At 37.0% G+C, this 5,254-nt stretch overlaps 1 protein-coding gene across 6 annotated transcripts in view; it reads left to right on the forward strand.

Moving 5' to 3' along the window:
- Nucleotides 1-5,254, forward strand: part of LOC106879981 (uncharacterized) — a 263,310-nt gene that overhangs the window by 136,291 nt on the left and 121,765 nt on the right. The gene's annotated exons all lie outside the window — the stretch shown is intronic.

Below are 5,254 nucleotides of genomic sequence, written 5' to 3' on the forward strand. Positions count from 1 at the left end.
TTGTATATGCTCCACAAGGGAAAACAAGGAACATAGTTTACAATGAGGTATTATAATCACAACAGCAAGAAAGTATGTACATGATCACCTTCTTTTACGAAACTTCATTGACTTTCATATATTTATATTGATATACATATATATACGTGTGTTTGGGTGCGTGTGTGTATATACATCTCTATATATAAAGATGATGCGTAGTCTAGACGGCGTTTTTAGATTTCATTATTCTCTTTAACCCGGGCAACGCCGGGTATTTCTGCTAGTACAAACTAAATTTTCCAAAACCATGATTATTTTAAATCTCTGCTCAATCTCCCATTGGTGGTATGCGCATATTAGACGCAATGAAGATGTTTTGTAGGTTTCTTCTTTTTTTTTGGTAGTGGTGTTGGTGAGGGACTGCGTCCAGTAACTATCTCCAATATGTTGTTGAGAACTGTGTTTTTCGCAGCGTGTTATTAAAGCCCTAAGATGCCCTAACGCCCTACACCTTCTAAGGCTTCTGGCAGTGAACCTAAGCGCCAGAAAAAGGTTATGACACTCCATGAAAAGGCACAACTGATGGATATGTTCTGGGAAGGTAAAAATTATGCTGCCGTAGGTCACTATTATGTTGTCAACGAAAGCACCATACGCTACATAAAGAAGAATGAGGTGGCGATCAGGACTACCCTAGCAGTAAGTTTATGTGAACATGCCAAAACGATAACGATAGCGAGAAATAAGCACTTCGTCAGGATGGAATCTGCCTTGGCATTAAGAATATGTATATCAATAATAACATAAATAAAAAATATATATATGCATATATACATAGATATATGTACATACATATATCTTCTACTACATATGTGGAAATTCGGTATGTGTTTGTTTGTTGCATTGTTAGCTAACTCCTCCTATATCATTTTATTGATTTTGATGAAACTTGACACGTGAGTAGAACTCATCTCTGGAAACTTTGTGACATATTTAGATTATTGAAAAATCGATAATACGGCTCCTGGAAGGGATCTTTTTATCTACCTCATATAACTAATTTTTTAAACACCCAAGGGAAATAACCCATAGCACATGCACAATATTTTTTAAACACTCAAGGGAAATAACCCATACCAACTGCAGTTACAGTTGCTAGTTTTTGGCGAAGCGATCAATATTTGATTCTCACGGTCAGCGGACCTAATTCTGTATTTCTCTACTCACAGTTTTCAACTGCTAAACCTTATTATTGCACTTTCTTGATGCATGTACACTTTCAATGTCCATAACTCCGATAATTCTGCATATTTCCAGTTAAAAGTTTTCGATGAAAGTGCAGAAATTTTTAATTCCAGAGCGTATTTAATAAGTGTGTCCCAATACAATGAACTCATACTTTGAATGCTTAAAATACTTTAAAAATGAAACCAAACTTCCACACCACATTCAGTTGGGACCCCCTGTAACACTTATTTTACAAATCATAATATTTATTACTTATTTACAGTTCATACAACATTTTTATGAAACTAATTGAGCCATCGAATTTAGAAATATTTTACAGGTTTCATTGTTTATGTTCGATTATTTGAATATTGATTTTTTGTGTGTCCAATTTCTAATTTTTGCATACAATGTCACTGTTATACTTTATTTGATGCGTGAGTAGAATTTATGTCTAGAAACCACGTGACATACTTAGATTGTTGGAAAAAATTGATAATAGGATCCCTCCAATGGTTGCTTCTATCTACTACATATTACTAATATTTTATTTAAACAACTCAGGGGAAATAACCCACACCACCTGTAGTTTTTAGCGAAGCGTCAATATTTGATTCTCACGATCAGCCTAATTCTGCATTTCACTACTCAGTTTTGAACTGCTGAACATTATTATTGCACTTCCTTGATTTGAATCTTAAGCCTTAAAGACTTCATTCATACATTTCTATACATACATACTTTTTGAATGCCCATTACTCTGATAATTCTGCATTTTTACAGTTACACTTTTTCCATGATAGTAGATTAATTTTTTTTATTCCACAACGTCTTTGTAGTGGCTTCATGCAGGCAGAGCGTGGATTCGATCCTCGATTGCCAAAATTCACTTAACACTTCAACAGCGCTTTTCTCACGGTAAAACAATAGTTTTCCTGTGAATGGCAGCAGTTATACATATCCCAGATGCTTTCGCTAAGCAGAATAATGCCTTTGCCACTTGACCCTATTCACCTCTTCTAGGCCACCAGGGGCTGGGATGGAGATAACAGGCCTCCAACGAAATTATATGTTCTCAACAATATGTCTGTCTTTCTGGCTGCTTTTCGATAGTTATAAAAACAAGAACTCCGTAAACTAAAGGCAGTTACTGAGAGCGACCATCAGTGGGTATGAACGTTATTACTGCACTTTCTCTGTTTTATTCTTAAACATAAAACACTTCATTCATGTATTTATATACATATATACTACATTTATATATTACCTTTAATAATTTAGCCTTCATAAAGTTCACCTTTATAATGCCACGACGAGTCAGAGTACTTTCTTTCTCCAAATCAGAGTAATAAGGCGTTTCAATAGAACATTTTTACCCCCGCGAATTACCTGGTACACCACGTAGTGTATGTATATTTGCATATATCGGTACAGGACGTCACAAAACGTAAACAACATGGAATACGAAATACGAAAACAACATGAAATACGAAGACAAATTTTTGTATGCAAATAGCGAGAGAAACAAATGGAAAACAAGACAAGTAACATAAAGAACGACCCTTCATCAGTTGTCGGCTGTTTATCTACTCCACATTTCGAGCAATTCACGACAATATGTGCCTTCGAGAAACAGTTGCTCTTGCGAACCAAAATAAAATTTGGGATTTGCGGAGGGTCAAAGCTGGTAACAAAAGCAGGACAGTGGGGACAAAAACAGGACAAACAAAACGAAAACAAACAGTGAGGGCCGCTAGGCCAGACGAGGTAAGGTGGCAAACACTGGAGGAACATTCTTTGACAAGAGAAAAGATAAGAGAAGAGATAGACAAGAAGGCGTCTGGTCTGTGCGACAGACTAAAAGGAAAAGAAAGATGGATGATGGTCACATGTGAGCAACGAAAGAGTAAAGGAGGAAGAGGGACAACAAGAGAGACAGAGACAGACAGAAAACAGTGAAAGAGAGTAAGAGAATTAGAGAAAGGATGAGAAAGAAAAAAACGAAAGGGGAGAATAGGAGAAAGAGAATTGGAGAAAGGAAGAGAGAGAAAACGAAAGGGGGAGAAAGAGAACAGTAAAGGGTAGAGTCGCATCAAAATTATTAAGATAGCATCCATTTCCAAGTATATATATGTATGTATTGTGTGTGTGTGTGTGTGTGTGTATTGGGTTGTCCGGAAAGTTCGTACCGATTTTTAAAGGAAAGAAAATGATCACTAAATACTTGCCATTACATTTTAAATCAACTAAATATGAATCATTTTGTTGCACGATGTGTCTCCATCTTTCCTTTAACTTGAAAATACTCTCTTCCCAGAATTGAGGTGGTTTCATGGCAAATAAGTCGAAAGGTAAGCTACTATAAATCAGCACGAACTTTCCGGACAGCAATGCTACAAGGTAGTGAGATATGGCCCCTGAATGCAGAAGACATGTGAATGCTGGAGAGGAACATAGTGGGTATGTTCTGCTGGATGTGCAGTGTCAGTATGCATGTGTGACAGATCATTGAGGTATTGAGAGAGGTGGGCGTATGAGGAATTATATGTTGCATGCAAGAGAAGGGAGTGCACTGGTTTGGTAATATGATGCAGATGGATGAAGACAATTGCATAAAGAAGTGCTGATCACTTAGAGTAGAGGCCAGATGTGGGAGGGGGAGACCCAGGAAGACTTGGGATGTAATATTGAAGGATGATCACAAAATGCTGAACCTTATGAAGATGACGGGGTATTAAGTTATGTGGCACATTCCTGTACTCAAGAAAACCCACCCACTACAACAAAATAAAGATCCTAAAACCAAGGTGCCACATAAAAAAGCATTGGTATGGGTGCTGGTGTCACATAAAAAGCACTGGTGATATTGCCATATAAAAAAAAAAACACTCAGTACACTCTGTAGAGTGGTTGGCATCAAGAAGGGCATCCAGCAATAGGAAATAAGCCAAAATAGACTATGGAACCTAGTGTGGACCCTGGCTTTGTCAGTTTCTGCCAGACTGTCCAACCCATACCAGCATGGAAACTGGATGATAAATAATGATGATGATGATGATGATGATGATGATTTTCCTGTGTCTAGTATTTTATTACCTCTCCTCTAAACTGCTCTATCTTATATATTTGCTCTTCATAATCCCACCATGATGATACTTGTGGTTCATGGGTTACTTTTTTTGCAAAGACAAGTTCCTATGTTAAATGTTTAATTACACTGGTCAACAAAATGAAACTTTTTTAATCATCAGAGTTGCTGATTGACTTTTCTGGGTTAATTTTTGATGCTGATTACGAATCTGAAGTCCGATTTCCTCTATCGGGTCACATTTTCATGTTAATGATACCTGCTGTTTTAACTTATAGGATACGTAAAGTATAACAAATACAAGATACAATAATTTCATGGGTTTTTATTGTACAAAATTAAAATTATTGTGTACAAATAAGTTAGAATACACTCGAATGCATAACAACTTTAAAATCTTTGGTATTTGGACTTCCTATGGTGTTTTGTCTCAGGTTCCTCCCTGTATAACATCCAACAGTAGTCAGCTAACATTCTCGCATCCCAAAATCCTTGATATCGTCACATCGATGCAATATCTTGATGAAAGCGTTCCCCTTGCTCATCAGACACTGCTCAAAAGGTTCTCTGCAAAAAAGTTCATATGTGAATCAAGGAAATGGGCTTTTAGTGACATCCGACACCCTATTACAGCGTAGGAATCTAGAAGACATTTCACTCCATTTCTAAACTCTAGAGATCTCTTGTTGCTTAGGAAATTTTCACAGAGCCATTTGAAGGATTCCCAGGCTTTAAGCTCAATCTCATCTAGTGTTGTGAGGAATTGGTTGTCCTTCAAGAGTTCTTTTATCTGCGGACCTATGAATACGTCCTCCTTCAGTTTTGCCTCGGTGATTTTTGGAAATTTGGCTTTCACATATTCAAAACCTTTTGAGCTTTTCTGGGCAAGTGTCTTCACGAATTGTTTTATGTGAAGAGGGGGAAGAAGAACATTTTCTGGGTTTAAAAGTGGCTTAC

The sequence above is a fragment of the Octopus bimaculoides genome, chromosome 5, assembly GCF_001194135.2.
Source record: "Octopus bimaculoides isolate UCB-OBI-ISO-001 chromosome 5, ASM119413v2, whole genome shotgun sequence".
NCBI lineage: Eukaryota > Metazoa > Mollusca > Cephalopoda > Octopoda > Octopodidae > Octopus > Octopus bimaculoides.